The 13,630-nt window shown below is 33.7% G+C and overlaps 1 long non-coding RNA gene across 1 annotated transcript in view; it reads left to right on the top strand.

The window, feature by feature from the left end:
- LOC143679321 (uncharacterized) overlaps positions 1-13,145 on the top strand; it is a 56,446-nt gene extending 43,301 nt beyond the window's left edge. Inside the window, exons 2-4 of the long non-coding RNA XR_013173650.1 lie at positions 7,279-7,331; positions 11,889-11,981; positions 13,087-13,145. This is a non-coding gene — a long non-coding RNA (uncharacterized LOC143679321). The remainder of the gene's footprint in view (positions 1-7,278; positions 7,332-11,888; positions 11,982-13,086) is intronic.
- The last annotated feature ends 485 nt before the right edge of the window (positions 13,146-13,630 follow it).

Raw genomic sequence — 13,630 nt, 5'->3', positions numbered from 1 at the left:
CAAAGTTGGAAAAAGCAGCAATATTTCCATCAATTTTTCAGAAAATTTAAGGTATTCTTTGTTAGTACAAGCAACTGGACAAGTGAGACTGTATTCTCCCTTGCTAATAGGCACAAAAAAATGGTCAAGCAGGTTTTGCTTTTATTTTCACATGGATAGTTGTAAAATACCATAGGAAACCACATGAATAAACTTTTTGTAAAAATCCATTCAATACGAAACAAGTTTTCAAATATTGAAAAAAGACAGCACAAAAGTGATCTCTGAGAAAATGCAACAAATGAGGTAAGCTGTGATTGCACAAGCTTACTAATTGGAGAGTTTTCCAGGGCACCAGCAAAGGGAAGGGGAACCAAAATAGGGACCTGAGTTAAAGAGAGTATCAAAGAAGAGAGAGTTGAGAACAGAGGAGTTCCAGAGTTATGGCTTTTCTTGAGTGAGGAAAACACTGAATCTGAGGAAAGACCTCTCAGAAATAAATGAGTAGAGTAACCCCAGGAGCTTATACATGGCCCAGAATAGTTTGTGTTCCTGTTAGAGTGAAAAAAAAATCTCAGAATATATGAGATATTGGCTAGAGTACTCAGTGTATAGTTGACTCATTAATGGTGGAAAAGTAGTCCTAGAATGAAAGATGTTCTAGTCCAACCTAAAAAAGAGCCAAAGTATATCCTGAGAACATCAAACAGTTCCCCAGTTACTTAACTGCACCCCACAGCAAATCTCAAGAATATTTAAAGGAATGCAAAAATAACCAGCATCAAACAAAGGATAAATGACAATTACTGCATGCAATCAACATGTAAAAAGCATGAAAGAAGCAGGACAACGCATCCCTTAATGAGGAGAAACATCAGTTAATAGAAACAGATTCAGAAATAACATACATGAAAACATACTTTTAAATAACACATGAATAAAAGAAGAAACTGAAAGGGTAATTAGAACCTATCCTGAAAAAAAGTTGAAAACACAATATATTGAAATGTATGGGGTAAAGCTGAAGCAGTGCTTGGAGGGAAATTTATAGCACCTAAGATGAGTATTAGAAAAGAAGAACTGTCTTAAATTTCTGACTTGTGCTACCCTCTTAAGAAAATAGAAAGAGAAAAGGAAATTAAAATCAAAGTAAGGGGAATGAAGAAAATAATGTTAAGAGCAAAAATCACTAAAGTAGAAAATTGAAAAAGAATAAAGAAATTCAATGCAGAAAATCTGCTTTTCTGCAAAGTCAATAAAATGGTAAAATTATCCAATCTGGTTCATAAAAATAAAAAAACACAAATTTCCAATATAAGGAGTGAGAGAGGGGAAATCACTCCACTTTCTATGAATATTACACATTACCTATGTAATATTAAAAGTTTCTCTGAATATCAATATCGATCTAATATTCTTTAATAATATATTCAATATCCATCTTTAATATTCATATTCTACAAGTTATAAGGGGCTATTAACTTGTTCGTTCTAGTAATTTCAACAAAAAACTAAATGGACAATTTCTTTGAAATGCACAAGTTACTGATGTTAAATCAAGGAAAAAAAATAGCCAGAATAGCTTGAGTTTGAAATTAAAAACCTTCTTTCAAAGAAAACTCCAAGCACAATTGGCTTTAGTGATGAATTCTAACAAATATTAAGGAAAAATGAATACCATCTCTACATAAATCATGCAAAATTTGAAGAGGAGGAAGTACTTCTTTGTTGATTCTGAGTTCAGTGATCACCTGATATGAAAACCAGAGACTACAAAGAAAGAAAAATTAACACCAATATTTCACCTGAACTTAGATACAAACATTGTTAAAGCAATTAATTTATCTCACACTTTTAACAGATCTTTTAGCCATGATTCTGTGAAAAATTCTGTGAAAAAATAATTGATTCATTCAGTTTACAATTAAACTCACAAATGCTTTCTTCAATGAACCAATCCCATTTCAATATGCAACAGAATTGCTATTTATACTTCTCTTTTTATCATTCATAATATTAAAAAGATGAGTAATGAGGGCCAGTTTAGTGAAATTAATATATTTTTACTGCTACATTAAGGGCATCTGAAGTGAAACATTACTTCCTTCGGCTTATGCATAGCAGGATAGAATACAGTGAATAAAAATGAATACAGGGGCGGGCCGCGGTGGCTCAGCGGGCAAGAGTGCTTGCCTGCCGTGCCGGAGGACCCCGGTTCGATTCCCGGCCCCAGCCCATGTAAAAAAACAAACAAACAAACAAAATATAATAAAACAAGAAAATGTTTGGGCGGGCCGCGGTGGCTCAGCGGGCAAAGTGCTTGCCTGCTATGCCGGAGGACCTCGGTTCGATTCCCGGCCCCAGCCCATGTAACAAAAACGGAGAAACAGAATACAATAAAACAAGAAAATGTTTAAAAAAATGTTTCCCTTTCTTCCTTCCTTCCTTCCTTCTATCCTTCCTTCCTTCTCTCTGTCTTTCCTTTAAAAAAAAAAAAAAAAATGAATACAGTTTTTTTTTCCACTTCTTTACTTAGTACTAAGAGAACCTCAGTTTGACCTCCAATTTTCACAATACTGTAAAAAAAGCAAATGACATATTAGTTTATAATAAAAGGCTTTTGACTCCATGGACATCCTGAAAGTGATTTCTGGACTACCAGATTCCTCAAACCGCCCTGATCTAGATACCAATGTGGAAAAAAAATACACACATAGTAGGGTAAACTTTATAATGTTTTTAGTGTTTTTAGTGTTTTAAGACAAAGGCATGTTTTATTTATTCCAACAACGGCTACAGTAAGACTTTGTCAAGAATATTATGTGCCTAAGCTTTCTAAGGAGAGAAAGCGCTGAACCTTGATTCAATAATCAGAAATCATCATTATCTAAGGTAAAGCTTTTGAATGAAACTTTTATGTTAACAACAACAACAAAAAAAGCATGAAGTTATTTTAATCCCTGCATATGTAGGTGCCACATTAAATGGTTACAGGGCTGTAGAGGAGGCATCTGAATGGCTGCGTATGTGTTTGTCCTTAACAACTTTGTTCAGAAACAAATGCTCAAATTTTCAGTAGAGATCTCCAAAACCAGAGCTGTATCTTAGTGTCCCTTGAAGCACACTGACATTCCTCCAACTTATGTTTCGGTTTATTAAATGTGGTTACACGTTGTTTTATTAAAATGCAAATCTTTAGGATGCGTCAAAATATTCCATTATTGACTAAGCAGTTGGTGCACAGAACTTTTTACTATTTAGAAATTATACTTGCTATAAACACGATTTGCCATGAAACATTTTTCAACAAAATAGCATTTCTTTACATATTAATTTGAAATATATGTGTCTAGAGATAAGCACACTTCCCACGCACATTCTTTATCATTCCAAGTTTCTCCAGGCTTTACTTGAAGATATATATATATATATATGTATGTACGTAATCATTTTGGTCATTCATAGGGAATAATATAATACTCTGCATTTTATTTTGTGCATGCTTATAGAATAAAGGAACTTGGCCTTTTGCAGTACTCAGAACATTTTGTGACATCCATAAGGAATAGCGTACACCCATTAGGGGTAAGGTTTTCTTTTTCTGCTTAAACCCCTCCTTGGAAATATTTACTTACATTGAATCTTCCTAATATTGGTGCCTCATATTGCTGCAGCAACTGGCACCATGCCTGGGAATACTGCCTGTGCCAAGAATAATCTTTCCTAAGTGTATTAAAACTGCAAACTCCTAAGATACTTAAACTGTGACATCTTTGTAATTGTCAATACACCACACTTTGCTCATTTTTACTCTTAGGTGGGAGATTGTCTCTTTTTCTTTGTTAGTATAAATATGTGTTTCCATGTCTCCTGCAGCCACCCAGGAGTGCTGTCCATTGCCTGCAGGCTAAGACCTATGGGAGCAAATGGAGCTGGACATAGACTGTGAAAAATAAAATAATATTCAGCCCTTTCTTTTGTTGCCTCCTAAAGAAATCTCTAAAAAGCCTCCTCACTTATTTGTAAATCGAGGACCAGAAAATAAAACAAAATTAAAAACTTCATACAGGTTAACAAAAATATCAAAACAACAATCACAACAGAATGACTTGGGCAGTACTTTGGAAATAATGTTATGCTAGACTTGGGATAAAAGCACTTAGATGGTTTGAGGTAAATCCAAAATGTTTAGACCCCTAAATCTGCCGAATCTTCCTCTGTCATTAGGTAGACTCAGTTATGTGCCAGCCATCCTATGCAAACTCAGAGTCTCATGATTTCAGAGTTCTTCCCACGGGGTGCAAACCCTGATGCTTACACAGGTAAAACGGACTCTTATCACATTACCTGTGAGGAACTACAGTTTAGGGAATGGGTACTGATAAGATAGTCTGAGTAAATAGTGTCTGGTCTCTGATCTATTGATCCCATGTTTCCTATCAGGAAAGATAAATAGATAGGTGGATAGATAAACAGATAGAGTAAAAATTTAAGAAGTATTCTCCCCTTCAGATTATGACACATGGAATGAAAGCACTATTTAAAAAGTATGTGAAATTTATGCTCTAAGTCTGAACTCTCCACCAAAACACTAATCAATATTTTCCCAGCAGAACATCAGGCATTAGTGTTTTCCTCAAAATGAGAAAGTGACAGAGATAGATTTTGGAGAATGTCTATGGTTTTATTATAATGTAATCAAATAGACATTCAAGTGCATTAATATTCTAGATATGATGTTTTTGCAATAAAAATAGCCGCCCAGCCTCTGGCACCTAGTTTAGCTTTTGTTTTTTTTCTTTTCTAGTATATATCCAAAACAATGAGAGGCAATTTTCCTAACAGAAGCCACAGTACACTCCACTCTCCTACCTCAAGACTATGTCATCACCATGGCTCTTTGTTTTCATGTAGTTTGCTATGATTTTCATAATTTGGACATCCCAAATGGATGACATCTTTGTAAACAGAGCGCAGTAGTTACCCTATATCTTTGTTCTCAAAGTTTGATCCATTGACCTCAGCAGCCCCAGCCTCACTGGGAAACACAACAGAAATGCAAAGTGCACCCACACCAAAGTTACTGAATCAGCATAAAAAATAAAATTCAAAATCTTCAAATGATTAATACATCTATTAAATTTGAAAAAAAGCAATATCTTAGATGACTCATGAATGTCAGATTTTGAGAGGAGATGTATAGGATAATTCTGTGTAAAATTATTAATGATCGTACCTTAATAGCAGGAGCACATAAACCCTAATTATGACCTAACTGTCACCAATTAAAGGTAGACAAAAAAAAATAAAAAGACAAGATCAAACCCCTTAATGTTAACTCTACTTGGAAGCAAATGGTTCCCACATTGTAGCCCAACTCAGCATCATCTCAGAAAGAAATTAAGACCTCGGGGAGTTTTCTGGCAATACATTTGATGATTTTATGGTGTGTAAGAAGCGAAGTCCTGAAATAAGGACCTATATCTTTCTATGAACAGTTAATAACATTCACCCACTAGGTCAGAGATTAGGGCAGGCGTAGATTAGAATATTTGTGATAGAGCGTTCTAGAGAAAAGGGTATATCCATGGACTCAACAGAATAGACACTGGTTATGGGAATATTTATTTATTTATTTTTATTTATTTTGTACCAAATAAACATTTTTTGCCTTAGTCTCACACATATGTTAAAGTTTTTAAGATATGAATTACCATCTATTTTCAACACCCTGCAGTATTGACAGTCCTTTGTTCTTCTTCATGCAAAAACATTTTTGAATTTGTACATTTAGTCACTATCATTATACACTCTAGGCATTCTTAGATTATACCAGCTCAGTATTTATCATTTATTTTTCCTTCTGATTTCATTTGCGCCCCCAGATCTCCTCCCTCTATCCTTCTCACATTCAGCTTCATTCAGTGTTCTAACATTGTTTTATTACAGTTAGGTAGTATTGTGCTTTCCATTTCTGAATTTTTACAATCAGTCCTGTTGCGCAATCTGTATCCCTTTAGCTCCAATGGCCAAATCTTTACATTATTTTTATCTCCTGATGGTCTCTGTTACCGACTGAAGTTTCCAAGTTCATTCACTAATGTCAGTTCATATCTGTGAGACCATACAGTATTTGTCCTTTTGTTTCTGGCTAACCTCTCTCAGCATAATGTCCTCAAGGTCCATCCATATTATTACATACTTCATAACTTTATTCTGTCTTACAGCTGCAAATATTCCATCATATGTATATACCACAGCTTGTTTAGCCACTCATCTGTTGATGGACATTTATGCTGTTTCCATGTTTTGACAATTGTAAATAATGCTGGTATAAACATTGGTGTGAAATGTCTGTTTGTGTCCTTGCTCTCATGTGCTCTGAGCAGAAACCTAACAATGGTATTTCCAGGTCATATGGCAAATCTATACTTCGATTCCTTAGGAACCGCCAAACTGACATCCACAGTGGTTGTACCATTTGACGTTCCCATCAACAGTGGGTAAGTGTGCCTCTTTCTCCACATCCTCTCCAGCACTTGTCGATTTCTGTTTATTGATAATGGCCATTCTGGTGAGTATAAGATGATATCTCATTGTGGTTTTGATTTGCATTTCCCTAATAGCCAGGGAAGTTGGGCATCTTTTCATGTGCCTTTTGGCCATTTGTATTTCCTCTTCTGAGAAGTGTCTGTTCATGTCTTTTGTCCATTTTGTAATTGTGTTGTCTGTCTTTTTGTTGTTGAGTTAAACAATCTCTTTATATAATCTAGATACTAGACCTTTATCTGATATATAGTTTCCAAATATCGTCTCCCATTGTGTAGACTCTTTCTACTTTCTTGACGAAGTTCTTCGATGCACAAAAGTGTTTGATTTTGAGGAGTTCCCATTTATTTTTTTCTTTCTTCAATGCTCGTGCTTTGGGTGTAAGGTTTAGGAAACTGCCTCCTATTATAAGATTTATAAGATATTTCCCTTTCCCTACATTTTCTTCTAAAAGTTTTATGATCTTAAATCTAATGTTTAGGTCTTTGATCCATTTTGAGTTAATTTTTGTATAGGGTTTGAGATATGGATCCTCCTTCATTCTTTTGCATGTAGCTATCCAGTTCTCTAGGCACCATTTATTGAAGCGACTGCTCTGTCCCAGGTGAGATGGTTTGACTGCCTTATCAAAGATCAATTTTTATTTTGCATGTAAATTCTCATATACACAGAGGAGGCTCTTGATATTCAAGTGGATAGAATCACACCTCTGGTGGATGTCATTCATCCTGTTTTGCTCAACCTCCTCAGGTTTGATCAACGGGCCAAAGTACAAAATGGCTGAGAAGCAAGAAGTCTGTAAGGTAAGGTCATTGGTAACTTTACAAATTTGGATTATTTTATAAATTATGTAGCTTTTCTAGTTGTTTGCAACATCATTCCTCCATTACTTTCTCAGCCTTATTCAGTAACTAAAGTTGGACACTTCTCCATTCTTTATTATTTGAACAGTAGAGGTGTTAACTTTATAATTTAGTTAATGGGTTGTTAAATCATAAGAAATCTGATGGAAAGACTTCTTATCACCAGGATACCCTGAACTTTTAGACAGTGAATATAGCTGATGGGAATCTGTGCCTTCTCTTTTTGGAGGAAGGCATGTTAATGTCTATATCTTGAATAATTGCTTCAAGTTAGATGAAGGGCAAGATGATTATTTTATTTGGATATAAATATGGATAAAATGATTATATTGATGCTGAGTATCAAATAGATGGACTGAACCAGTAATTTGTCCATTTCTATTCCTTGTATTCCTGATTAACTGAACCAAAACATGCTAACCCATGCAAACTACACTTTGTAGGATCCCTTGCCTTTTTACTTCTAGCCACTGAGTATACTTAGAGAGTATGAAAAGGGAAAATCACCTTTCTTTCTTTTCACTTTGTTTTGGATAGTGTCCCTGGTCATGGATGACACATATCTTCCAAAGTACAGGGGAAGTCCTAGACACAGGCTCAAGAGGCATCTCCTAGCTCTTGCCTACCTATCCCTTCCGTTACGTTGGTGTGCAGATGTATCCCTCTTTTGCCATTCCACAGCCCCTGGGGAGACATTAGGTCTAAGGGAAAGACTCAACCATGTTAAACCCAGAAACCTAGAAGAGCCCCAGATACTTGTCAGGATGGAAATCTCTGTGGCCGCGTTCTCTCCCATAAGGGTTATATAAATACTCCGCCCTTGGCAAAACAGATTTCCTATGGGAAGTAGGGTGTTCAGAGCTGCCATCCACCAACACTGACCCAAATGATTGGCCTCCAAAGGAGACTGGCCGTGACAAGATTTCTTTTCCTGATCTTTTGGGCTCTTTGTTCTGTACAAGTAATAAAGCAGTTATTTGCTGAAAGTTTCTGTTGTGCCTGAGCCTGTGTTCCCACGGTGCTCCTTATAGCAACTTGCTCTGCAGAAAGAATTATATTATGACTCCTTGGGCCTAGGTGCTTTTGCTTTTGTAGGTCCCTTCCTCATTACAAATATTAAAAGTTATATTTTATAACTGTTTTACTATAAAAATGAATATAATCCAGACAGCATTCATTATTTTATATTCATAAACATTGCATTTTTTCTTCTGATTAAAAACAATAACATTAAAACGTTATTGTGGGATCCTAAAAGTTAATTGGCTCTGTTTTTCTATGATTCCAACTTCCACTAAACCATCCCTTTTGCCTTTTGCATGATGGTCCCAGCTCCTGGAATCTGCTAATAAAATCTTCTCTCAAACCCAAGGGGAGTTAGGGATTTCTTCCATGTGCCTCATCTCTGGATGGCTTCATAGTTCCATATTTGGTTGACCAGCTCTTGAAATATCTTTATAAATTGTGCCCCGTTTTATATTTTCCCTATTGAAATAACTTGACCTTCATATTGAAATAAACCTTTGAAACTGAAACATTTTTCCTTCTTATCTACTCCTAAAACGCCTTGATCTCCTATCATAACATTTTTCACAATTTCTGTAATTATCTAATTTCTTATTTGTAGATCCCAGAATCCTATTAAGAACCAGAAGTCTGGGACAGTATATAACAAGTTTGTCATTATATTTCCATCCTTGAGTAAATAAAATAGAAAGCAATCAAATGTTTTTAATGAATGAATAGATTAATTGATGTTATTGAAGTATAAATTAATTTTAGAAATAAGTCAAGACTCTTGAACAAATTAACTGAAAATTGAGAGTAATATATGCAAATGGCCATAAATATAATTTTTTTATCATCATGGATATTCAAATGTGCAAATTTGCTCTAGGCAAAAATTTCACTTTCCTAATAAATTGCCAAATAGTTTATTCATTGAAAATTCATATCACTACCAAACACAACACAGTAGTATATAGAAAATTTCCTACCTTCTGAAGATATTTGCATTTGCAAATATTTTCTGTAAATACACGTCAGGGGCTTAAATGTTGATAAGGCGTTATCCATGTAATTCCATTTTAAGAAAATAGCCACCCCCCTCCAAAACTGAAACCATAGATAAGTAACCAGGATATTTATCATTTTCCTCTTAGTATTATATAAAATAATATTTAACCACACTATATATTTATGCATGCAAATGTCATTTTACAGAATGGTATGTGTACATATGTACATAGAGGTGTACAGACACATGTATTATAACATATATCATATACACACATGATTAATATCATGTATTAATCTAATAATATAATATAGTTATTAGATAACTATATTAATAAATAATATTTTCAGGACCTTTAATGCCACAGGAAAATGTTCATGATGAGATCAGGATAGAAAATAAATGTAAAATATGAGTGCAGTTATAGACAACTACAACACCCCTAATTTAAAACCACTTATATTTATCTACATATCACCTCTCCCAAGTGCCTTGTATCTTCTGTTTATTGACACAGGTGAAAACATAAAATACTCAGACACTTACAAAACGTGAAGTAATCTAAAGACTTGCTGAAAATATTCTTATTGGAAATAATATTTATATCTTGAATTCATATATTTTTATTCACTTAGTAAATCAGTGACTTAGCTATAAACATACATTGGAATACAATGTACTGGCAACAAATGCTTAAAGGACCCATGCTGGTCAAACTTGATGCTAGAAAGCAACTTAAATACGTGTGAGAGAAAGACTTATTAGAGAAAAAAATAGATGATTTTTTTCAGTTATAGTGCTAGAGGATTTGCCATCTAATTTATTTGAGACTTTGAGTCATTTCTGTACTCAACCCTTAGAGCTTGACATTAAATAATCAAGTATAAAAATTGCATCCCCTTGTAGCAACATTTTTGTGGCCCTATTCTAATCACCTAAAATACATACACAGAATGCTGAACCTGCTGTATACTGAAATGGTTCAGAATCTTGCAAAAAACTTAGTGTTGTGAGAAATCTCATGAATTCCCAAGCGGGCTTTATGCATCAGAGAGACCCAGAGGGCTGCAGGTCTCTGATGGTAAAATTTTCCCAAGGTTTACCTTAACTCTAGGCAAAAGAAATAGAAAGTTAGACACTGGAATGTGTTAGATGTTTCTCTTCTTCTTAATTTTATTTTTTTAACTGATTCACTTTAATATATGAGATTCTGTTTTAATTGTCCAAGTATCTCGAATGCTCAATTTAATAAAATCAAAATATTACTGAAAGGCATGGTGGCTCAGTGACAGAGTTTTTACCTGGCATCCAGAGACCCAGATTCGATCCCCGGTGCCTGCCCATGCAAAAACAAACAAAAATATAATTGAAGATAATTGAAACTCCATTATTGTAAGTTCTTATCAACCAACTGGATCGTTTTTCTAGTGTGCTTATTATTTTTTCTATATTCAGAATTACATAATAAGTATATATAATTGCGCTCATTTAAAAATTGCAAACATTGTGGTGTTGAATGTGCAACTATGTGATGATACTGTAAGCTTTGGATAGATTGTATGGTGTGTGAACGTATCTCAATAAAATCACATTAATTAAAAAATATTGCAGACCAAAGAAATGAGCAAGCATATGGAAAAAAATTAAGCAACATTCAAAATGAAGAATTACTAAGAGTAGTAATACAATGAATCACAACATATAATTGAGTTTTGATTGTATTATGGACCCTGTAGATATTTGGTTGATCATTGGTTTTGAATCTTGGGTTATTGTTAGACCTCTGAATCTCCTGTCTTTTCATCTTTAATAAAATTACCTTAATGATTTTGGTAATTCAGATCCTGTCAAAGTAAATGACTAGAAGCAGTATTATAAATAGACCACACCTTTGGTTTATCACTAACTGCAGCTTTTCACTAATCACTTGTATTTACTGAGATCACAACTCCCAGGATTTAAAACTTTTAGAACTGTTAAAAGAATAATAACTATTAGAAATAATTTACTGGATTAAAAATACTTCATCATGATTTTACTGAGGAATTATTTGCCATATATTATTTTATCTTTAATTAGCTTTATTTTAATTTTTTATAAACAGTGTGAAGTCCAAAACAACTTGAATTTTTAAAGTTATATTAACTTGGATGATAATTTGTTTTTTGTTGTTGTTGTTTATTTATTACAAGCCATATAAATGAGACCATCTATGTCTATATTTCCTTCTGTGACGTTAATATTGTTATTCTTTTCCATACGAAATATATCCCTTTCAATTGTCCTCTCATTCCTTCTTTTTCTCGCTCTCCCCTCCTCCCACTGTTTTCTTTTCTCAGTTTTGAAGCTTCTGCTCAAATTTGCCTGTCATCAAATGATTTTTTTACTGCATTATCTAGAGTGATTATTGTATATATTGTATCTTAAAGTGTTTATCTTAACAAATATCAAAGCATTTTTCCCTTTGCTCCCGATTACAGATGTATATAATGCATACTGGAATGAAGAGTAAGCAGGAACACAAATGGATTGAATTGTCATCCAAACCCGCCTTGAAGATGATAAATGCTTAGGTGAGTTACCACTTTTTGAGAATTCCTCTATGACGATAAACTAGTTAATAGTACTTAATTATGAAATTCCCACCGTATTTCCCACCTTTGGTATCTTAAATAAGAAAAACAAAATAATAAAAGCAAATGAAAATGATCAAATTATTTTCCCTAATAAAAGTGAATTTCTATAAAATACAGCATGAAAATGAGGCCAAATTGTTTATGAAAATAATATGTGCAATTTTTTATCAGAGTTGAAAACTAACAGAAAGTAAAATTTATATTTAATATCAATTAATTATGATTAGGCAGCAAACCAACTATAAAATTAATGGGATTGTATCTTTGAGTTTTTCAGTTTCAGATAATCCATGGAAGATATTGACAGCTTTAGAATACTGTTTTAGCTCTAAGCAGTTCTTTGTTCTTTATTTACATTTCACATCATGCTGCTGTAAGCTGGATGAGGATGCTTAAATGATATTTGGTCTTTTGTTTAAGATAAGATAGGGGAGGATAAGAAAATTCCTAGCCATTCTTATTCATTTTAAAAGTTAAATTATATACATAATGATGGAGTCTCTTTTTAGCCTATTCTATATAGAACATTTGTACTTATATATAACGAAGATACTATAAACCTAAGTAGGAGCTATGATTTCTGTAGTCTTTAGTAAATCATCTACTATTTGGGGTGAAAACATTAGCAGGGACCTTTACATTCCTTTATCAACTGCTTCATAAATCTAAAATAGTGTATCTGTGTATTGTTTTACTCTTTCACCTTATTATGGACTAGATGGCTTAGATAGTGTTCCATAAATATATTTATTACAGTTGTATTATAAAAATCACTGAAATTGTACATTCAAATTCAGCTCTCAATTACTTCCTAATTGATTGTATTTATTATGATCATATGCTTGCATCTGTGTGCTTGTTTATGTTTATGCACTTGTATCTGTGTGTGTGTGTTTTAACTATTTGGAGAGGGCAGGGTCAAAACAATCATTTCTGCTTAGCAGCTAATGAAGCTCTTAAGTCTTAAAGATTTCAGTGTTTTATGCTTCCTTCCAGGAATTACTCATCTAATTATGCATATTATGTTTGGCTTTCCTTTCAGGCCATGGGCGAGAAGAAATACATCTTTAACTGTTCTCTTTAGTTTGTCAATAATACAGCAGTGCTTAAAGAGCAAAAGTATGACTTCTACTTCTACTCAGTTTGGTCGAATGAATAATATGAGTAAGCAATTAAAATATTAACTGAAGAAGAATTCATTTATGCTGTCCTGACATAATTTACATTTCATAACATGCCTACATGCAAAGGATTGGACAAATATTATCACAATCTTATTATCTTGCCATTCAGTGAGTCAAGGTTTCTTTTTTTATTATTTTCTTGAGAAAATATAATGAAATATCAGTAGCTTAGGGGGACTTGATTTTCCCATTGTTCCCGATTACAGACGTATATAATGCATGCTGGAATGAAGAGTAAGCAGGAACACAAATGGATTGAATTGTAATCCAAACCCGCTTTGAAGATGATTAATGCTTGGGTGAGTTACCAGTTTTGGAAAATCCCTCTATGCTGATAAACTAGTTAACAGTACTTAATTATAATTTAAATTTTAGTTCAATATTAAATTAGTTCTCAGTTCA

Source organism: Tamandua tetradactyla, chromosome 4, assembly GCF_023851605.1.
Source record: "Tamandua tetradactyla isolate mTamTet1 chromosome 4, mTamTet1.pri, whole genome shotgun sequence".
NCBI classification, from domain to species: Eukaryota; Metazoa; Chordata; class Mammalia; order Pilosa; family Myrmecophagidae; genus Tamandua; species Tamandua tetradactyla.
Note: the sequence above shows the minus strand (reverse complement) of the source record. Positions and strands in the feature narration are given on the sequence as shown.